The following is a 23,617-nucleotide window of genomic DNA, read 5'->3' as shown; positions in this document are numbered from 1 at the left end:
GAGATGTGTGGTTTTTTTTTTTTTTTTGATGTGTTTGTGGGAGAGGGTGAGCATGTCCTCTTACCCTTGTGCCATCTTGCCTCTACCCCTAGGCCCCTATTAACTTTGTCTTTACCTCCATTGGGCAGGTGGGTAACTGACCAAGGCCCCACTTTGGGGGCTGAAGTCCCTGAGGAGCTGGACTCACTAGAGCTGGAGTAAGCAGACCCTGTTTCCCCTTCATCCACTGCAAGTTCTGAATCTGGAAGTCATCCTCCACTTCAAATTCCATGAACCTTGGGGGTGTTGAGGGACAGGCCTCAGTGAGAAAAAGGCCTGGGCTCTGGAGCCCACTGAGGGCAGCAGGACTGAGGGGATGAGGAGAGGGTGTCCTTGGGGCTGTCAGGGCCTGTGAGGTGCTATTCCAGCAGGGAGCCACTCTAGGGCAAGTACATGATCTGGGCCACCTCCTGCTTTACCAGCCCTGGAGGGCATGGCCCAGCAGAGACCCAGGTTGCTTAATTGAACCAGGACTACTGGACATATGGTGGCCCATGGGGGCCCCTGCTCATGCGCCCCCATCCTTGTGTGTCCCACAGGAATGGTGATGGCCAGCAGCCTTGTCAGGCAGGTGTCCCCACAGTAGCCTTGCCCAAATCTAGGTCCTGGGTCTGGAAGTGAGAGTTCTGGAACACACACCTGACACAGGGCTCAGGAGAGGCTGGAGATGGGATGCTAAACTTAGCAGACAGGCCTCACGTTCCTCTGAGAGGTGCTTATTTGTTTGGTTTTGGTTTTGAAACTAGGGGATTCCCATGCAGAAAACACAGGGGAGGCCAGTCCACTGCTGATGAGGAGAGGGGTTCCAAGTGTTAGATCAGTGATCACTGGCCACCCAGCACACAGCTTGGGGTGGAGTGCATTTCCCTGCACAGTCCCTGTGCCCAGAGTGGACCCTTCCTGGGCTCCTAGGGTTCCCAAGACCATCCTGAGGCCTTATGTCAGGACAGGGACAGGTCAGCCTCATGTGGGGGCAGTGCTCCTGGTGGAAGAAGGACAGAATAGCCAAGGTCTCCAGGTGAGGGGAGTAAGGCCTCAGGGATGCAGGGAACAGTATGTGTTGGGTGCCAGCCTCCTCTGCTCTCTCTGCTGGTCACCATTACAGTCATATCCTGCCCTGCGGTCTGGCCCTCACCCACCCCCTCGTCCACCATGTACCCCACAGCCCGGGATGCTGACTCACTTTGCCACCATCTCATAGAAGTTCATCCTGTCAAAGCTGCTTGTGTGCTGCCATTCCTGCATGGCCCAACACTGTCCCTTCTCCAATGTCATGGTTGGTTTCAGTGGGCCAGAGAGTGAAGCACTGGGCTGCAAGCCCTCAGGGTCAGTCTCCTCTTACAGCCCCACCTCCAGCTGCCTGAGCACCTCCATTCCTTCTCCTCCATGTTCCCCACCACAGCCTGACTGAGGGTCAGTAGTGTGAGGGGTGGGTGTCTGTAGAGCAAGACAGGCCTTTCTGGTTGCTGTTGCCACCACCTCACACTCCCCAGAGGATGAGCATCCACTCCCAGGCCATAGCTGGAATGCTGTGCCTTGGGGAACTCTTTCCTCTCCAGGACTGCAGTTTCATATAAAATTCAGCATCATCAATGAGGGAGGGCATGTGCCAGGATAGCTGCTAACAGGTCAGATAAGCCCAAGGACTCTTCTGCCTGGTCCTCTCAACTAGGTGTCATTGTGCCCCTTTTATGAAGGACCTTAAGTCTAGGAGGGAGATTCCTTCCAGGCTCACAGCTCTAGTAGGAAAGAACCTTGCCTTAAGAGAGAACTACCACCTCCTTGTTGTAAGTGGAAGTCTCCAGAACAACAAGGACCACATATGCATAAAACTCTCTCCTGAGCCTGCCTGTCCTATGCCTCCTCTGAAGTGAAAGTCCCTGGCCACCATACACCCAACTTCTTGTTGAAAGGATGCAGCAGCACAGAAGATGGTGCCATTCACCTCTTGGCTCCTGACATTACAGAAGGACCCTCTCTGACTGCTAGTATGTGGTAAATGTTACCATGGAAACACAGAAGGTAATGTGGCTGGACCCACAGGGTGGGGCCAGCTGAGAGAAGACACTGAAAGGATGTCATGGACTGGACATGTGACACATGTGAGTGACAACATACCTCTTCATGGCATGGACATCACCCTCAACCTTCCTTCTGTCTAGGCTGAAGGATTCGTAGAAAGCTAGCCAGTGAGTCCATGGCCAGTTCCTCTTTAGTGAAGGCTCCAGGTGAGCTCATGAGCTCTCCAGAATGCACTCAAATGAGGAAGCAAGAGAAAAGTTCTGCATTAGGGCTCTGGGGCAGGTGCTTCTGGGCCAGAGATTTTAGGCACTGCCAGCCTCAGGAGTTCTCAGCTCTTGCTGTTCAAAGAGTCATCCTGAAGGACCCCATTCTTGGCGGAGGATAGGTTGTCTGCCCTGGATGCACCATGTGGCCATGGGCCAGAGCTCACTGGGGGCAGACTGGGGCCAGCTGGGCAGCTGATTGTGCAACTTGAGGAGGAAGGCCTGTGACCCACTCTCCCTTGCAAGCCTGAGCTACTGCAACAGCCAGTGTGGCCACAACACTCTCCACTGCAGGGGTTTCTAAGAATAGGGTTACAGGACAAGCAACAAGCCCTCCCACTGAGGGCCCCAGGAGCTCCCTTTGGGGGTACCTGGGTAAGGCCAAAGATCTGAGTCTGGTGGGGCAATGCTGGCTTTCCTTCTGATCTGACTTAGACAGTGATTTTGCAAACCGCTGGGGCACTGAGGCCATGGTCAGTATTAGCCACCAGAGATGTCCTGGTGAAGGCTGGCAGGAATAAGGTGCTGCCAGGTGGGAGTAATGGGGTCATGGGTGGTGGCAGGTGCAGCTCCAAGGGTGGCTTCAATGGGGGGCCAGGAGTGGATGGAGGAAAGTGGAGTGCTATGAAATGGGACAGGGAGGCATGAGGCTTAATGATGGCTGCTGTGCTGAGCATGCTGTGGAGATGCTCTTGAGACAAAGGAAAGTGGTGAATGGAGGAGAATGGGCAACTGGGAAGGGAGTTTCCTGGTGAATCAGACTGTACATCTCAACAGGCAAGGGCATTTGAACAGGGGAAACTGTGCAGTCTTGGAGGGGTTTTCATGTTCTCATCTCCAGTTGAGAATTATTCCACTGGTGAATTTGTTCCCATGCACCAAGTTCCCTGCCTCCTGTCTGCTGAGAAGAGGTTAGGCTCAGCAGCACTCACTCAGAGAGCCTCAATAAGGAACTCCATGACACTCAGCCCTCACAGACTGTCCCCAAGTCCTGGAGCTTGGAGCACATCTACTCTGAACAATGCTCCTCAGCAAGGTCATTAGCATATAGGGACCCTCTCCAAGCCAATATCCACTCACTGTAAGTCCATTTTTGGACAGGCAGTGTATAAAGTCTTAGGGCCACACCTTCTGATAAGCAGTTCCTTTGCACTTGCCAATATAAATCTGCTCTTCCTTTCTTTCATGACCCCTCCTAACAAAACTGAAAGGCTGAGAAAGTCACTCTGCACACAGAACCTTGATACAATCGCATAACGCACCTGCCCATCATGCACCTGCCTCACAGAACCACCCATATTGGACTTTGAACAGGGGAGAGTTTCCACCACCCCATCCCCAGGACCCTGAGTCACTGCCATCATGCAGTTGTGTTCCTAGGAGAGGAGTCTAAGAATTAAGCATGTATCCCCGGGATTCTGTCATTTCACAGCCACTATTGGCTGCAGAGGATTAGCACAGGCTGAGGGAGTGTCGTGTTGCATAGATCGTGGGAGTACAGGGTGCCTGAGGTCCTTCCCCTTCCAGATCCCAACAATGGAAGGTGAAGACAAACTGAGAAGCAGGCATGAGTCAGGTGCCATTGTGGTAAAGCTGTCTGTTCAGCAGAGGGAGGTACCCACCACCATGCACCTAATTAATCTCAACAGGGGAAAAGGAGGTTTCATGGTAGCACAGAAGATCGTCTTCCTCTTATGGGCTACAACACGTCCCCTCTTTAACAAGGAATCAGCCTTCATAGACATTCCATCGCAACCACCCCCCCTCCATACATGTGATCCCTGTCCATGAAATGGTGACGTGAAATAGGAACATACTCTTCATCTCAACGTCAGGCCTGAGCATCTGCTGTGAGATACCAGACAGGATGAAGTAGGTCTGAAGAAATGTGTTTCCACGAAAGGGAAAAAAATACAGAACAACTCAGAAACAGGAGTCTTAGCTTGGTTGAAGTCCCATGGTTGCCCCTCCCTTGTGGAATCCAAGGCAACAGTTCCCTGACCTGAGGAGTGAGCTCTGGGCTGGAAGGAGTGGAAGAGGTCTGGGTTGTGGCAGAGTAACTTTGGGCCCAGCTTAGAGAGGACCACTTCAATGCACATGTGGCCACAGTCACCCACCCCATTGAATAGTTTTCTGACTGACCATCTCACCCCATGCTCCCATTAGATACAGTATGCACCCATTCACATCCCTTAGAAAGATCTAATGAGGCAAGCTTCAGATGCCTAAGGAACACAAGACAGGGCTAGGCTTTCCCCATGACCCTCCCTCTGCCAAGAGCAGATATCAAGCCACATTCCCTACACACACATTTCAAAGTGCCTTGTCTCCCTTCTAGAAAAAGCCAACCTTCCTGATGCAATCCTTCCTCCAAACCCAGAGTATGTCCTCTTTTTCCACCTCCAAGCATCTGTTCTTCCACGGGTAGGCTGAGGTTTCGACAGGCCCCTCTAGGCCCCCCAGTGTGAGGGGTCCCTGGGGTGCAGTTCTCTCTCCTTCCTGTCCTTCCGTCCAACTATGTGTCCACAGTGAAGTATCACATGTGAACCCCAGGGATTTGAGGGATGGCAGGGTCTTTGGGAACCCATCCCAAGTCTATTGGCTTACCTCCTTGTGAAACCATTCACACAGGCTTGGGCCTAGAAAACTGCTGCCTGGTAGCCTCAAAGCAAACAGTCAAGACCAGCACCCAGAGAGTGACCTGCTTCAGTAGATGCTCAGGATTCAAGTAAAGGAGGCCAAGTTTGAGTCTCAACCTTCGAAGGGGGGACTCAAGTCATTCTGCACTGGGGTAGGGGCTGAGGGAAGGTGGGCCTGGTTGGGTTTGGGGTGACACTGTGTGTTGGCCTCTGGCAGGTAGGCAAGAACCAGAAGTTTCTTCCACATTACACAGTAGCAGGATAGTTGGTGTATGCCTCTTTGGGCAATGTATAAATTGGTTTTCAAAGTCATAGCATGAGTTTTGACTTGATCTTCCCTTTCACTTTTTTATTCATCAGCATAGTTTTTTTTTTTTTTTCACTTCTTTACCCTAAACCCGCTCTGCTTCTGTCCTGGCTCTTGACTTACTTCAAAACAGCCTAAGCTTTCTGAACAAAATTCACATTTTATCATCTGATAAACACATAAGTATTAATGGCCACATGAAACCTCTTAGTCATAAACTAAAATGAAGGCCTAAACAGTAGAAAATTGACAGAATAATGGGAAAAAATAATTATATATATATAATGAAGGCCTAAGAAATGGTAAGTCCCATGACTCATTGACACTCTCAGACCCGGACCTGCAGTCTCCACTTTATTGGACCTCCACTGGCAGCACAGCAAAGCCCATGAAGTGGCTGACTTCCCAAGGACAAAGACTGCCCCAAGGAGAATGTTAAGTTTTATACCAGGATCTTAACTGCTGTTCCAAACGTATAGGACTTAGCACATGATCCCCTGCCTATAAATCCTGATTCTTTCCCAAGGCTGAGGGGTCCTGTGTTCCTTTTGCTCAGTGCTCCCAACCTCTCTGCTGGTTCATAAATCTTGCCTGATATGTCACTGCTCTGGTCAACTGTCTTTCTCCAGTTCTCTAACATTTTGGTGCCAAACCCTGGAGGGATACACACCCACCCCTTTCCAATGTCCAGGCTTCCACAAATGCTCCAAGACTTGGAGGGATAACTGAAACACCAGGTGTTCTGCAGGTCCCTGTAGGTTCTAGGGGCAAGTAGCTCTAGTCTGAAAGAGTGGATGCCTCCTCTGTTTCTAAACTCTTTCCCTGCTTTCCATCTCCTAAGCCTGAGTCTTTCAGTGAACAGAGTGAGACTATTGGGACAATTGAAGATTTAGTCCAGGCTACTCCACGGTGACCTCTGATTTCTCTGGCCCTCTCTCCCAGTCACTACTGCTCAGATGAGTGGAAGTGCCCTCTTCCTTGTGACTGTTGAGCACTGGGATCTCCAGTGCCTTCTGATGATTCCCATCACATGGCACCCCACACTGGCCTCCATTTCAAGGCCATTGGAAGTTGAGTATATACTGGATTTCTCCTCCACCACTCTCTCCCCAAACCCGGTCTGATGTCATTGCCACTTTTCTTTTACTTTTTCTTTTTTGCTTTTTAGGGTGACACCCATGGCATGTAGGAGGTTCCCAGGCTAGGGGTCTAATGCAGCTTTAGCTGCTGGCCTACACCACAGCCATAGCAACACAGGATCTAAGCCACATCTGCAACCTACACCACAGCTCATGGCAATGCCAGATCCTTAACTCACTGAACAAGTTCAGGGTTCAAACCTGTGCCCTCCTGGATGCTAGTGAGATTTGTTAGCTGCTGAGTCATGATGGAAACTCCCCTCCTTGCCATTTTTTATTTCCTCTTTAAAATCTGGATGTTGGAGTCAGCTGGGTTTCCATGTGGTCGCAGGGAACAGGTACTCCCCCTTCTCAGCAAAGACATTTCCTGATCAGGCACAATCATCGTTCAGATCATAGACTTCACAGGGAGAAGCCCTCTGACCATCTAGGTGGTCTATCGCGTTTAGATCTTAGGCCCTCTCAGGGGGATACCTCTCTGAGCACCTGTGTGGGTTTTTAGACTCCTCTATTCCCGAATTAACACCACGGGGGCCTCCTCCTGTCAACCTCCACTAGATACAGCTTTAGGGTGATTTTGGACAATCTTTCATCTCTGAGACTCCACCAGATGTTAAGCACAAGTGTCTCATTTCGTTCTGTCACGTGGCTTGGCCCAAACATAAATTAGATAATGGGAGCCAGTGGCCTGAGACTGGTCCATTCAATTTCAAAATCCCAGGAGATCTTGAGAAATTTTTTTTTCCAGCACAATGGGAAATGGTCAGATGTTCCCTACATTAAAGCTTTTACCTATTTTGTGTGTGTGTGTGTGTCTTTTTAGGGCTGTGCTCATGGCACGTGGAGGTTCCCAGGCTACGGGTTGAACTGGAGGTGTGGAAGTTGGGCCACAGCCACAGCAATGCCAGATCTGAGCCATGTCTGCAACCTACAACACAGGTCATAGCAATGCCAGATCCTTAAGCCTCTGAGGAAGACCAGTGTTCAAACCTGTGTCCACATGGATCCTAGTCAGATTTGTTCCTTCTGAGCCAAGACAGGAATTCCAAGCTTTTATCTCTTTAAGATCTCAACCCTCTCTTTGCTCTGACTGTAGCTCATATCAGGTTCTTCTGTTAAATGAATGCCCTCCTCCCATTTCACCTCACCTGCAGGCAAAAACTAAACAGCCTCCCCCTTATGTTTCTTCAAACTCTGACTTTAATCCTAGTGATGCCTCAGCACCTCCTTCAATCCTGCACAACCATAAGCCTCCTCCTCCCCCTCCCACCCATTCCGTGCACCCAAGTACTACAGCCCCTACACCTTCTTCTCTCCCTCCCACCATTGTTCTTCCTCCTCTTCTTCCATGCCCCAAGAATCCTAATTCCCACTCCCAACATGCAGCCCCCTCCCATAACAACAACCCCTTTTATGACCCCCTTGACAAGATCTCGATCAGCAATCCCCCCTGAGGCCCCAAACCTTCCTTTAAGAGAGGTTGCTGGAGTTGAAGGAAGAGTCAGAGTTCATGTGCCTTTGTCTTTGGGAGACTTATCCCAAATAGGGAAAATGTTTAGGTTCCTTCACCTCAGACTCAACTACCTACACAAAAGAGCTCCAGTATCTTATTCACTCCTACGACTTCACTTGGAAAGACATTTGTGTTATCCTTAGCTGTTTTCTGTCCCCTGAAGAAAGGGAATGTATTTGTCTGGCAGCCCAAGCCCATGCAGACACCTTACATAACAAGATCCTGCTAACAGTCCTGTTGGAACTCTAGCTATCCCTTGTGTGGATCCTAATTGGAACTATCAGATAGACTCCCAGGACAGAGGCTCGAGAGGCCACCTTATCTCTTGCCTAATAGAAAGAATGAAGTCCTCATTAAAAATACTTACTTAGGATAAAATTAGAGAAATAATGCAGGAACCCCAAGAAAATCCAGCCATTTTTATGTCAAGGCTTATAGTATACTACCCTAAGTATCCTACCCTAAATCTAGGAAGTCAAGAGGGATAAATTCATTTGCATATGCATTTCATCTCCCAATCAGCACAAGATATTAAAAAAATATGTGGAAACTAGAGGACGGTCTTTTGTTCCCACCAAGGGATCTCATTAAAGCTGCCTTTAATGGTCTTTAATAATGCCGAGGAAGAACATAAGGCCCCTAAACTAAAGAAGTCCATGACTGAATATCAGCTTCTTGCTTCTGCCATATAGGGAAATCCTCAAAAACAAACCATGGACCCCCTGAGGCATACAAACTTACAGAACAACCTCCCCTCCCAGGGCCTATTTCAAAGGTGGCTTAGAGGGGCATTGGGCAAATAAATGCCATAACCCAAAACCCTGCCAGGCCCTTCTCCAAAATTCAGTCAGAATGGACATTGGAAAGTGGACTGTGGGAAGCCAGGACAGCCCACCATCTCCTCCACAAAACCTACCTTGGAGACCATCAACATGAACCACCTGTTGGGCCTGGCCATGGAGGATGGGTGGGGCCTGAGGCCACCAGGCCCCAGCTTCCTACCACCACTCTGGAGCCTCAGGGAGCTCTGCCAGGAACAGATAAGATTATTTTGTTCTTATTGGACTTGGGGGCATTATACTCGGTAGTACCTATTTTACAGGGTCTTACCTACACCTCCCCTACTTCTATCATGGGGGTAAAGTGGTTGCCCACTACACCCCAACAGACTGGACCTTTACTTTGCACACTTGTAAACACCACTTTCTGCCACCTAATTCCTAGGTATTCCCACATGGGCTATGCTTATAATAGGGATGAATATTTTAACTAAGTTCCAGGGATACATTGAATTTCCTATACAACCAAACACAAACTTCCTATATCTGTGCCAGTCAGATTTGGGGCCCACTCCCCCAGTCATTCCCACCTCCCCTCTGATGTCAGTGCCATTGTTTGGGACAGCCATATACCCTCCATTGCTAGACATCATTCTCCAATTCTCATAAGACTAAATGATCTTCCTAAATTTCCTATCCAATCTCAATATCCTATTAGCCTAGAAGCACAGAAAGAATGAAAGCCTATAATTCAGCTTCTCCTCAAGGCCAACGTCCTCAAACCTACTCACTTTCTGTTCAATATTCCTATCCTTCCTGTAAAAAAACTAGACAGATGCTTCCGATTAGTTCAGGATCTTGGCCTCATCAATCTGGTACTCCTTCCCATTAACACAGTGGTCCCAAATCCCTATACTCTTCTGTCTCGTATACCTCCTAACACTCCTCATTTCTCAGTTCTTGACCTAAAAGATGCCCTTTTTACCCTTCCTCTACACCCTTCATGCCAGGAATTATTTCCATTCACATGGACTGACCACAATATTCTTTCAGACCCTCAGTTAACCTGGACAGTCCTTCCTCAGGGTTTTAGAGACAGCCCACATTTCTTTGGCTAACCCTCAGCCACAGATCGTAACCACTCAGGGCACTGGAGGGCCAACTCACCCACCAGTGGAGCAGACCCATCAGCCGCAACTGGGGCCATTTAATTTCTGGGCTCCTCCTGACATGGAGAACTGGCCAGAGGGCCCTGACCAGGTAGAGGGAAAAGACACTTTGTTGGCCCTTTCCCTTTCCCTCTCCCATTTTTCTTTCTTTTTTTTAATTAATTAAATTAAAAAAATTTTTTTCTTCCACTGTACAGCACGGGGATCAAGTTACTCTTACATGTATACAATTTTTTGCCACCCTTGGTTCTGTTGCAATATGAGTATCTAGACAAAGTTCTCCAATGCTACTCAGAAGGATCGCTTGTAAATCTGTTCTAAGTTGTATCTGATAACCCCAAGCTCCCGATCCCTCCCACTCCCTCCCTCTCGCATCAAGCAGCCCCACAAGTCTATTCTCCAAGTCCATGATTCTCTTTTCTGTGGAGATGTTCATTTGTGCTGGATATTAGATTCCAGTTATACGTGATACCATATGGTATTTGTCTTTGTCTTTCTGGCTCATTTCATTCAGTATGAGTCTCGAGTTCCATCCATGTTGCTGCAAATGGCATTATGTCATTCTTTTTTATGGCTGAGTAGTATTCTATTGTGTATATATACCACCTCTTCCAAATCCAATCATCTGTTGATGAACATGTGGGTTGTTTCCATGTCCTGACTATTGTGAATAGTGCTGCAATGAGCATGCGGGTGCATGTGTCTTTTAAGTAGAGTTTTGTCCGATTATATGCCCAAGAGTGGGATTGTGGGGTCATATGGAAGTTCTATGTATAGATTTCTAAGGTATCTCCAAACTGTTCTCCATAGTGGCTGTACCAGTTTCCATTGCCACCAACAGGGCGGGAGGGTTCCCTTTTCTCCACACCCCCTCCAGCACTTGTTATTTGTGGATTTATTAATGATGGCCATTCTGACTGGTGTGAGGTGGTATCCCATGGTAGTTTTGATTTGCATTTCTCTTATAATCAGCGATGTTGAGCATTTTATCATGTGTTGGCTGGCCATTTGTATCTTCCTTGGAGAACAGTCTATTCATGTCTTTTGCCCATATTTCCATTGGTTGATTGGTTTTTTTGCTGTTGAGTTGTATAAGTTGCTTATATATTCTAGAGATTAAGCCCTTGTCGGTTGCATCATTGGAAACTATTTTCTCCCATTCTGAAAGTTGTCCTGTTTTCTTTTGGGTTTCCTTTGCTGTGCAAAAGCTTTTCAGTTTGATGAGGTCCCATGGGTTTATTTGTGCTCTAATTTGTATTGCTTTGGGAGACTGACCTGAGAAAATATTCATGATGTTGATGTCAGAGAGTGTTTTGCCTATGTTTTCTTCTAGGAGTTTGATGGTGTCCTGTCGTATATTTAAGTCTTTCAGCCATTTGGAGTTTATTTTTGTGCATGGTGTGAGGGTGTGTTCTAGTTTCATTGCTTTGCATGCAGCTGTCCAGGTTTCCCAGCAATGATTGCTGAATAGACTTTCTTGTTCCCATTTGATGTTCTTGCCTCCCTTGTCAAAGATTAATTGACCATAGGTGTCAGGGTTTATTTCCGGGTTCTCTCTTCTGTTCCATTGGTCTGTCTGTCTGTTTTGATATCAGCACCACACTGTTTTGATGACTGTGGCTTTGTAATATTTCTTGAAGTCTGGGAAAGTTATGCCCCCTGCTCGGTTTTTGTTTCTCAGGATTGCTTTGGCGATTCTGGGTCTTTTGTGGTTCCATATAAATGTTTGGATTGTTTGTTCTAGTTCTGTGAAAAATGTCCTGGGTCATTTGATAGGGATTGCATTGAATCTGTAGATTGCTTTGGGTAGTATGGCCATTTTTACAATATTGATTTTTCCAATCCAGGAACATGGAATATCTTTCCATTTCTTTACATCTTCTTTGATTTCTTTGATTAAAGTTTTATACTTCTTGGCATATAGGTCATTTACCTCTTTGGTCAGGTGTATTCCGAGGTATTTGATTTTGTGAGGTACAATTTTAAAAGGTGTCGTATTTTTGTATTCTTTTTCTAATATTTCATTGCTGGTATACAAAAATGCGACTGACGTCTGAATGTTAATCTTATATTCTGCTACTTTGCTGAATCTATTAATCTGTTCCAGTAGTTTTTGGGTTGAGTCCTTAAGGTTTTCTATGTAAAGTATTATGTCATCCGCATACAATGACAGTTTGATCTCTTCTCTTCCTATATGGATGCCTTTTATTTCTTTTGTTTGTCTAATTGCTGTGGCCAGGACTTCCAAAACTATGTTGAAGAGCAGTGGTGAGAGTAGGAATCCCTGTCTTGTTCCCGATTTGAGTGAGAAGGCTTTCAGTTTTTCCCCATTGAGTTTCATATTTGCTGTGGGTTTATCATAAGTGGCTTTGATTATGTTCAGGAATGCTCCCTTGATACCCACCAATGGACAGATCCTCTAGACAGAAAACCAATAAAGCAACAGAGATCCTGAAGGAAACAATAGAAGTTAGATTTAATTGATATCTTCAGGATACTACATCCAAAAGAATCAGAATACACATTCTTGTCAACAACACATGGAGCATTCTCAAGAATTGACCACATATTGGGACACAAAGCTAACCTCAATAAATTTAGGAGCATAGAAATTATCTCAAGTATCTTCTCTGACCACAATGCCATGAAACTAGAAATCAACCACAGGAAAAGAAATGAGAAAAAACCTACTACATGGAGACTAAACAACATGCTACTAAAAAACCAGTGGGTCAATGAGGAAATCAAGAAGGAAATTAAAAATACCTTGAGACAAATGATAATGAAGACACAACCTCTCAAAATCTATGGGATGCCGCAAAAGCAGTGCTCAGAGGGAAATTTATAGTGATACAGGCCTTTCCCAAAAAAGAAGATCCCAAATTGACAGCTTAAGCTTCCATCTAAGCAAATTAGAAAAAGAACAAAAAAGACCCAAAGTTAGCAGAAGGAAGGAAATTATAAAGATCAAAGAAGAATTCAATAAAGTAGAAATTCAAACAACAATAGAGAAAATTAATAGAACCAAGAGCTGGTTCTTTGAAAAGGTAAACAAAATTGACACACCCCTGGCCAGACTCACTAAAAAGAGGAGAGAAAGAACTCAAATATAATTAAAAATGAAAAAGGAGAAATCACAACAGATACTGCAGTAATACAAAAAAACCATATGAAAATACTATGAACAACTCTATGCCAACAAATTTGACAATCTGGAAGAAATGGTCAATTTTCTAGACTCTTACAGCCTGCCAAAACTGAATCAAGAAGAAACAGACCAACTGAACAGACCAATCACTAGAAATGAAATTGAAGAAGTCATAAAAACACTCCCTACAAATAAAAGTCCAGGGCCATCTGGCTTCACAGGCGAATACTATCAAACATATAAGGAGGATCTAGTGCCCATCCTCCTTAAACTCTTTCAAAAGGTTGAAGAAGAAGGAATGCTCCCACCATTCTATGATGCCATCATCACCCTAATTCCAAAACCAGACAGAGATACCACCAAAAAAGAAAACTATCGGGCCAATATCATTGATGAATATAGATGCAAAATTTCTCAACAAAATCTTAGCCAGCTGAATCCAACAACATATCCAAAAATTATACACCATGACCAGGTAGGGTTCATCCCAAGTTCACAAGGATGGTTCAACATATGCAAATCAATCAACATCATACACCACATTAACAGAAGTCAAAAATCATATGATCATCTCCATAGACACAGAAAAAGCATTTGACAAAGTCCAACATCCATTCCTGATCAAGACCCTCTGTTTCTTTTTTGAAATAAATTCTATGTCTTTGTCTATATTCTTCGTTTATTCATTCACCACCTTCCACCTTGCTGACTTCCTTTTGTTAATTATGTGTGTTCTTCTTTTGCTATTTCAGAATACCTAAGGCAGTTGTTTAAAATGTTCATCTAGGAGTTCCTGTTGTGGCTCAGTTGTTAACAAATCTGACTAGGAACCATGAGGTTATGGGTTTGATCCCTGGCTTTGCTCAGGGGTTAAGGATCCAGCATTGCTGTGAGCTCTGGTGTAGGTTGCAGATGTGGCTTGGATCCTGCATTGCTATGGCTCTGGAATAGGCCAGTGGCTATAGCTCCGATTAGACCCCTAGACTGGGAATCTCCATATGCCAGGGGAGCAGCCCTAGAAAAGGCAAAAAGACAAAAAAAAAAGAAAAAAAGAAAAAGAAAAAGTTCATCTAGCCACTGTGAAGCCTATGTTTCTTTATGCTCATTTGCTTCAGATTTATTAATGTTCCTTTGAATGAGCCACATCTACCTTTTTATTTCTATATTTTGTGAGCATTTATCAAAAGTTGCATATGCAGAAAAAAAAAAAGCCACGTTACCCAGTCTTGTATCTTGGATATGTGCAAATGAAGACCTTTACTAAACAGACCAGTATAAAGCCTTAACATGTTCTCAGGTCTTTTCTGAGGATGTGCCTTCACTGGGAGTGTGTGTGTGCTTCCCCAGTGCCTTAATCCTCTCCCCCACACACAGTTGCTTTTAAGTATTTAATTTCCCTAAAAACCTCACCTTTGTCTTCTTGGCCCTTACATGTTTTATTGCATTCTTCTGTCAGTCATCTCTGACCTCCACATGTGTGCAGGTCTACAGTTGCCATGAACTTCTCCTGTGCCATTGAATCCGTCATCACTTTTACGGCCACCAACCTGATATGTAAAATGTCCCACCATCCCTATCTCAGCTTCAAGTCATGTGAGACAGAAATCAGATTCTTGAGACAGTGTCTGGCCTGACAAACCCTGCAATCAAGTTGCACTCTTGTGTTTCTCCCAATGGAGGACCAGTGATTGGGTCCTGTACTGCACCATATTCATTCACAATGGGTGAGGAATAGAGGAGGCAGAATATCATGGAATTTGCTATCATTTTGAGTGTGACCCTTTCTCAATTGGCTATTCACTTGATTGCTTCAGATTACTCTTTGTCTTCTAGAGCTTCCACAAAGCTATTCTTACCTGATTGTTTCCTTGATATTTTCATGGGGTTAAAGACCTGGAGCCTCCTAATCTGCCCTCTTGCCTATATCACTCCTCTCCCTCATTTCTGAAAGGTAGTTTTATCAGATACAGAATTCTTGGTTCATAGTTCTTCTTTTTCGTTCCCTAAATATGAAAGTATACTAGGCTTTTTCCTTGATGCTTTCAAAATTCTCTTTGTCATGGGTTTTGTCAATTAACTATAGTATCTGTGTAGACCTGTAGTTTATCCTGTTGGAGTTCATTGAGTTTCTTGGAGGTATACATTCATGTATTTCATCATATTTGAGGAGTTGGGGCATTTTTCTCCCAATATTTTCCCTGACTTCTGATTCCCTTTTCTGGGTGTAATTCCTATTATATGTATCATGTGGATTCCTATTATATGTATGTTGGCCTACTTAATGGTGTCCTATATGTCTGTTACATTCTGCTCAATATTGTCCATTCTTGCCTCTCTCCACTCCTCAGAGTGGATAGTCTCAGTCAATTCTTCTTCAAAGAGGCCAATTCATTATTCTGCCAGCTCAAATCTGTTAGTAAGTCCCCCAATGCCTTTTTCATTCCCAGCTGTACTTTTCAACACTAGAATATACATTTGATTCCTTTTTGTAATTTCTGTCTCTCTATTAGCATTCTCCATTTGGTTAGGCACCAGTTTCCTGAGTTTTTTTTAGTTCTTTGTCCGAAATTTCACTTTGTTCTATGGGAATATACAAGAGAGTGACTAAAAGTTCTTGTAATGCCTCACCACATGAATCATATTTCCTTTTTTAATTTCCATACCTCATAATTCTTTGTTGAAAACTTTTGTGTTAAAAAATGTAAGGAGACATTGTAGAAATCAGATTCTCCCTTCTCATCATGATTTGATGTTAATGCTGTTTGTTTGGTGTTTGTTGGTGGTGGTATGGCTCCTGCTTCTTCAAGTCTAGCTTGCATTTGGGAAGATGTAATGGTTGTTACTGGTTGGAAGTTTTCTGATATGAGATGCCTATACTACTTTTGGGAATTTATTGCAAATTAATATAAAGAGTTACTTTGAGGATATATTCTCATGTTCCATTCTACGAACATTTAAGATTCAAATATTTAGCAAAGAGTATTAAATACATGGTGACCTAGGACTTTTCCTTTTAAAAGTATTTGATTGGGAGTTCCCCTCATGGCTCAGTAGAAATGAATCTGACCAGCATCCATGAGGTCACAGGTTCAGCCCCTGGCCTTGCCCAGCAGGTGAAGGATTCAGCATTTCCATGAGCTGTGGTGTAGGTCACAGGTGTGGCTCAGAGCTGGCATTGCTGTAGCTGTAGTGGAGGCCAGCAGCTAGAGCTCTGATTCTACCCCTATCCAGGGAACCTCCATATGCTACAGGTTTGGTCCTAAAAAGACAAAAACAAAAATAAAAACACAGTGTTTGTTTGGAAGTATTCAATGGTGATATATTTTTAAAATGTATCTTATATTGTTATTTCCCCCAACACACTTTTTTTTTTCCCAATGTACAGCATGGGGACCCAGTTACACATACTTATATACATAATTTTTCTCCCATTGTTGTGGTGCATTGTAAGTATCTAGACATAGTTCTCAGTGCTACACAGCAGGATCTCATTGTTAATCTAGTCCAAGGGCAATAGTTTAAACTCAATTATCAGATCACCTCATACTCCCAATCCCTCCCACTCCCTCCCCCTCCCCCCAGGCAACCACAAGACTATTCTCCAAGTCCATGAATTTCTTTTCTGTGGAAAGGTTCATTTGTGCTGTATATTAGATACCAGATATGAGTGATATCATATGGCATTTGTTTTTCTCTTATTTCACTCAGGATGAGAGCCTCTAGTTCCATCCATGTTGCTGCAAATGGCATTATTTCATTCTCTTTTATATCCGAATAGGACTCCATTGTGTATATATACCACATCTTCCTTATCCACTCATCTGTTGATGGACATTTGGGATGTTTCCTTGTCTTGGCTCTTGTAAATAGAGCTGCAGTGAACATGTGGGTGCATGTGTCTTTTTGAAGGAACATTTTGTCCAAATATATGCCCGTGAGTGGAATTGCTGGATCATATGGTAGTTCTATGAATAGATTTCTAAGGTACTTCCATACAGTTCTCCATAGTGGCTGTACCAGTTTACATTCCCACCAACAGTGCAGGAGGGTTCCGTTTTCTCCACACCCGCTCCAGCATTTGTTATTTGTGGACTGATGAATGATGGCCATTCTGATTGGTGTGATGTGGTATCTCATGGTAGTTTTGGTTTGCTTTTCTCTAATAATCAGTGATGAGTGGTGTTGATCATTTTTTCATGTGCTTGTTGGTCTTCTGTATATCTTCCTTGGAGATATTTTGAATGAATACACTCACACACACACACACACACACACACACACACACACACAGCCACACAGCCACACCATACCTTGGGCTGTCGGTGACTTTTTCAGTGACAGATAATAGAGTCTTTAGTACCTTTGAATCCAGTCAGTTTAGAGAATAGTATTGTTACCTAAAAGCACAATGTTGGATACCATATCTGTTTGAATTTCTCATCTCATGTAAGTCAAACATTATACCTTTGGTATAATTAACAGCAAATTTCAGTGTTCCCCTCCCCCAGACAGAGAACATTCTTTCTACTTCTTAAATTTTGCTAATTAAAAAAAATTAAATTACAGTTGATGTACCATGATGTGTCAATTTCTGCTGTACACACATTCTTTTTCTCATATTTTCTTCCATCATGTTGTATCAAAAGAGATTGGATATAGTTCACTGTGATATACAGGTAGTATCTCATTGCTTCTCCATTCGAAGTGCAATAGTTTGCATCTCCTCACCCCAAAATCCCACTCAATCCCACTCACTCTCTCTTCAACTTAGCAACCACAAGTCCCTTCTCCATGTCTGTGAGTCTGTTTTTGTTCTGTAGATAGGTTCATTTGTGCCATATTTTAGTTTCCATATATAAGTGATACATATGGTATTTGTCTTACTCTTTCTGACTTACTTCACTTAGTATGAGAATCTCTAGTTGCATCCGTGTTGCTTCTAATGGATTTATTCTATTCTTTTTTTATGACTGAACTGAGTAGGATTCCATTGTATATAGGTACCATGTCGTCTTTATGCATTCATCTGAAGATGGACATTTATGTAGTTACCATGTCTTAGCTATTGTGAATAGTGCTGCAGTGGACATAAAGGTGCACGCATCTTTTTGGATTATCATTCTGTCCAGATACATGTCTGGGAGTGGGACTGCTGTATCATATGCCAGGTGTACATTTATTTTCTGAGGAACTTCCACACCGTTTTTCTTAGCGGTTGTACCAATTTACATTCCCACCAACATGATCGGAGGGTTCTCTTTCCTTATTTGTAGACTTTTTGATGATGGCTATTCTGACTGGTGTGAGGTGAGACCTCATTGTAGTTTTTATGTGCATTTCTCCCATAATTATTTACATTTAGCATCTTTCATGTGCTTTTTGGAAACCATTCTGTCTTTGGAAGAATGTGTATTTAGGTCTTCTGCCCATTTTTCAAAGGATTGTTTATTTTTTTAACCTGAACTATATGAACCATTTTTATATTTTGGAGGTGAATGCCTTGTCCGTTGCTTCATTTTCAAGTACTTTCTCTCATTGTGTGGGTTGTTTTTCATTTTTTTATGGATTCCTTTGATGTGTATAAGCTTTTGAGTTTATAGGTCCATTTTTTTTTCCTTTTAGGGCATGGTGGCATATGTAAGTTCCCAGGCTAGGGGTGGAATTGGAGCTGCAACTGCAAGCCTACAGCACAGAAACAGCAAAGTGGGATCCGAGCCTCATCTGTGACCTATACCACAGATGCTTAATTCACTAAGTGAGGCCAGAGATCAAACCTGTGTCCTCATGAATACTAGTCAGTTTCATAACTGGCTCTGCCAAAAGGGTAATTCCCAATTTCTTTATTTTTGTTTTCTTTTTCATTATTCTAGAGGGGGCATCAAAAAGGGTTTGCTGCCATATTTATTGAAGAGTGATCTGCCTGTTTTCCTCCAAGAATTTTGATGTAAGTTTCTGGCCTTTCATTTTGGTCTTTAACCCATTTTGATTTTGTTTTTGTGCATGGTGTTGTATTGCTTGTATTCTTGATAAAGAATGACCCACCAGGAAATGGAGTTTCAAGGTGCAGACCTTGCTATTTTAAATAGTCTGGATGGGGTAAGTATGAGAGAATATCCATTTGTTCTAGGCAAGAGAATTAGGGATCTAGGAGTTCCCACTGTGGCAGAGTGGAAGTCAACAAACCCCTAGTCTGGGAATTTCCATATGTCATGTGTGCAGCCTTAAGAAAGGGAAAGAAGAAAGAGAGAAAAGAAGAAAGAAAAGAAAAATTAGAGCTCTTTAATACAAGGTGATAAAGGTGTGATTGAACAGATACCTACTTATGTTAGGACATAAACTATCGGATAAAGAGAAATGTAGAAAAAGATCTAGAATTTTAATATAGCTTTGTAATATTTTCCTACTTTCTATGCTATCTTCAAAGTCCAGGATGACTTCAGACTTAGGGACCAATCTGCCTAACACATGGAAGAATGAAATATAGTTTTATCAAAAGAACATTCTCTAACTGAAGATTGCAGTCTGTATTTACTCAAGAGTAATGACTTGCAATAATAACAGTTAACATTATATGACACATCCTGCTTGCTGGACACTAATCAAAGCACTTTACCTTTATTAACATATGTTATTCTCACAGCATCCCTTGGAGATGGATGCCATTACTGCAACGCTCTTACTCCATTTAAAGTTCTGTAAACAGCATTGCAGAGAAGTTAAGTAACTTTCCCTTAAGCCATAGTTAAATAAGCCAGGATTTGAAGGCTACCTGTCTGGCTGCAGTTTCCATGCTTTCCAAACTTAACCTAAACCACTTCATATAACCCAAAGTGAAAAGGTTACAGAGTGGCTACAACCATATTTACAGGGCCTAGGACGAGGCTGCCCAGCCCTTCTTAAGCAAATAGCTGGTATTTTTCAGAATTGCCCCATGGCAATTGGCTCAAGGGAAGAAGGGAAAGATCATAGAGACCAGCTGATAGATGCACAGGGTTAACCAGCTTCAAAGGGTTTAGCAAAACGTTGATGATCTTCACATGTGGGATGTACCATAAGTACAAACTGGAATCCCGCACATGAGTTTAACTCAGGTCCCATCTGGCCTGGATGGATGAGGATGCTGATGATTTTGGAGAGATGGCAGAGAGTGATGGCTTGAAGTGAGATCTTAATTCTCTGCTCAGGAATGGAAGCTGGGAAGCCTGGGTGAAACAGGAATATTAGCCACTCGACCAGCTGGGGACTACCAACTGAATTGCCTTGATTCTCACCCCCTGTTGAAGGCAAGAATATTTAAAGCAAGCAAAGTCTGTGAAATCAGGTACAGAGTTTATTGTTAGAAACACAGTAGACTTAGCTATGTTGTCTGTTTGTCTAAGGCAGAGGCAAAGCAGTAGGATACACACAAAGGAGGAGTGAGAATGCAATCATCCCCATCATTGAGGAGTGTCCCAGAGAAGTGATTTAAAACATTTAGGGAAGTTCATCTGGGTCTTTGTTTCCCATTGGCCAAAGTTCTTATTTCATTTTGCACACCTGATCGCACCCAGGTCCTCCCCAATATGCGTGCACATCTTTGGGTCAAGATGGATTCCTCACTGGCAGTAACATAGCCTAAGTTTTTATTGGCTGGTGACCCCTCCCTTTCTGACCCAGAGGAGTCTTTCTGTGCATGTGAAGTTGGTTCTCCTTCGCCCTAAGGATAGGAAGTGTGTGACCTCTTTACCTTTGACCCAAGCAGGGCTTAGGCCCTAAATGCCCATGATGTGTTCATTGCTTTAAGTGTCCAAAAAGGCCAATTCCACTTCTTTAACTTGTTCTTGCATTTTAATCTTCAGGTATAAATAGGTGGCTGATAGGAAATGTTTATGTTCGATCCCATCTATCTCCTGACTCATGGAGAGGCTAATTTGGGAGGAAAGTGTCCTCCATACTCCCAGAGAGACACTGTGAATTCCCCTGTAAGGGATATGAGGCTTTATTATCTTCCCTCAGTAGAGCATTGGCATGAATCTACAAAGGCATAAGGCCATTGTCCTTAGTTACTATCCTCTTAGTTATTATTACCCAGGACTAAAGGATGACCTGGCCAGTGTCTGCACTTCATGGACAGTTACTGCTGAAGCACACCAGAGGTTAGGAATACTCCATACAACATACCCATGGAGTCATCCTTGCTTGTGTGCTAAAAGGTGATCCATTTCTAGAATTGCATGTGTTTCTTAGGACTCTTCTCATACCCAGTGCATTAGAGCAAGATCACCAGAAGCGAATCTTAGATGGGGACACTTGGGAAAATCCTTGAAAATGTGCTCATGAACTGGGGACTGAGGAAAATAGGATAAGGCAGGGGAAGAAAGAGAACCTTATCCTGGTCCTCAAGGGACCTCTCTCTGGAACATGAAGAAACCAGAGTTGGTCCCCCTGGAGATGAAAGGGCTCAATTTGACCCTACCCCCTGCCAGATACCAGTTTCTGCTGATAGCATAGGCTTGTGACTTCTCGAATAAGGAAGTCTGTGCCTGGGTGTGGGTAATGCCCTGTGAAGGAAGCAGCTGTGAACCCTTAGAAACAACACTCAGCCACCAGGAAAGAGGCACCCCAGTGAAGGAAACCAGGTGCTGCCAAGAGCCTCTGCCACAGACCTTTAAAGGGAAGGACAAAAACCATGGAGTTTGGAGTTCCCTCAGGCTCTGCAGGTTAAGGATCTGGTATTTTCACTGTTGTGGCCCTGGTTCCAGCTGTGACCCTGGTTACATCTGTTCAGGTTCAATCTCTAGCCTAGGAAATTCCGCATGCCATAAGAATGGAAAAAAAAAAAGTGAAAGCAAGAAAGAAGAAGAAAAGTAAATTCCCAATGTGGTTAAGCTATCAGGAGCCAGACAGGTATCTATGAGGAGGTGGGTTCCACCCCTGGCCTCCCTCAGTAGGTAAAGGACCAGGCATTTCCATGAGCTATGGTGTAGGTCACAAAGGCAGCTTGGATCTGGCATTGCTGTGGCTGTGCTGTAGACCAGCAGCTGTACTTCTGAATCGACTCATAGCCCGAGAACTTCCATATGCAACAGGTCTGGCACTAAAAATAAAAATAAAGTAAAACAATGGAGCTCAAAAAACTTAGAGGAAGGGCTAAGGGCAGGACTAGAAGGAGCAAGCACTGTCAAAGTTAGCTTAAGCCCCCCATTCTCAATCCCCACTGTGGGCCTGGGCCTCTCATGCAAAAGAATGGTTCAGCCCCTGTAGCCATTGGAGTAAGAGATTCATGGTCTAAAAGCATAAATGAATACCCAATTCTTTCTCCAAAGCCTGCTATCCCCCCTTGTGGGAAACCCATGGGCCTCCTATATACTGGAGCTACATGTCCCTCTGTACCACCTCTTCTCCTCAGACCATTTCTTCAGAGGAGCCATGGAGGTAGGTGGCAAGGCAGGTAGGTGCCATTCCTAACCCCCAGCCTCCCAAGAAGGAATAAAATGTGGCTTGGTGAGGAACCCAGAAACTTCCTACATAGACTGACCAGATAGACTGTTTATCCTGCCCTTGGCTGGGCACAGCCATAAACCAGGCATTACAGTGCCTCTAAAGGATTCTGCATATTTAACAGAAGAGTGTTGTTTCCATTCATTCTACCATTTTAACAAAGAAGTTGACAGGGTTTGTGTTCCTTTGCTTGATTCCATATGGAAGACGATTATCACCACTTGCTTAGAAGAAAGAGATGTCACTTTCTCTTTGTATTGGCCCCAAAACACACCACACCACACATGCACAAGTATATACTAGCAAAGGGGTTCAAGTGCAGGTATACATGCATATAAGCGCACACACACACACACATCCCTTCCCTTTTAGCTCTGGCTCTGGGAGACATGACTAAAGCCAAGAGGCTTCATTGGAAACAGGGTGCCCCAGTCTCCATCTCCAGGTATTCCCAAGCTGCCCCCACCAAAGCTGGCCAAGGTCCACTCAAATTCTCCACAACTCCAGTTGAGGTACTAGAACCAGTGTTTCATCTGTTCTTCTGAAATCCATCCAGTCAAGATTTTCTAATTTCCCCAAACTACAAACTCTGCTTTTATTCCATGCAAATCCCCCTGTACCACCAAAGCCTTCAGGCCTGTGGAGATTGATCGTGCATGATCATTCAGGGCCCAAGGCAAAAGAAAGTGGCCAGTCCCAGACTGAGCACTGGGGCACTGGCTGAGGAGGCATGGCCTGAGCTGGATATAGGAGTGGGTATCCAGCTCCTTAGCCTGTGACTAGATGACTGGGGAGAGTTTGCCTGAGGTCCTGGGTCTGGGTGGCTGGCACAGGGGCAAGACGCACAGGATGAGGCCAGTGATCACAGGGCTGGCAGTGGGGGAAGATGTCCTTCACTTGTGTTGTGGGAAGATGAGTGTGCAGCTTCTGGCTCTCATTTAGCTGTTGGAAGACTGAGGAAGTGTTGAGAATGAAGGCCATTTTAAGACATATCTCCCTTCACACAGGGCCAGCAGTCAGAACAAAAACCCACTGATTCTTTTCATGTCTCCCAAGACAGCAAATACCATGGTGTTCTCCACAGTTGAGGGAATGAGTTATAGCAGTCTAAAAAAGGTG

At 44.3% G+C, this 23,617-nt stretch overlaps 1 protein-coding gene across 2 annotated transcripts in view; it reads left to right on the top strand.

Moving 5' to 3' along the window:
- The window catches only part of LOC146396342 (uncharacterized), a 223,962-nt gene that overhangs the window by 42,138 nt on the left and 158,207 nt on the right, over positions 1-23,617 (top strand). The window contains exons 6-8 of one of the 2 annotated variants that reach the window (XM_084995459.1): positions 18,889-18,962; positions 20,203-20,339; positions 22,324-22,432. The exons of the other annotated variant lie outside the window; for it this stretch is intronic. The gene's annotated coding sequence lies outside the window, so the exon portion shown is untranslated. The remainder of the gene's footprint in view (positions 1-18,888; positions 18,963-20,202; positions 20,340-22,323; positions 22,433-23,617) is intronic. 2 annotated transcript variants of the gene reach the window in all.

Source organism: Sus scrofa, chromosome 14, assembly GCF_054392235.1.
Source record: "Sus scrofa isolate SSC_HxYL_T2T_F1_AM1 chromosome 14, Sscrofa_HxYL_maternal_Yorkshire_Landrace_v2.0, whole genome shotgun sequence".
NCBI classification, from domain to species: Eukaryota; Metazoa; Chordata; class Mammalia; order Artiodactyla; family Suidae; genus Sus; species Sus scrofa.
Note: the sequence above shows the minus strand (reverse complement) of the source record. Positions and strands in the feature narration are given on the sequence as shown.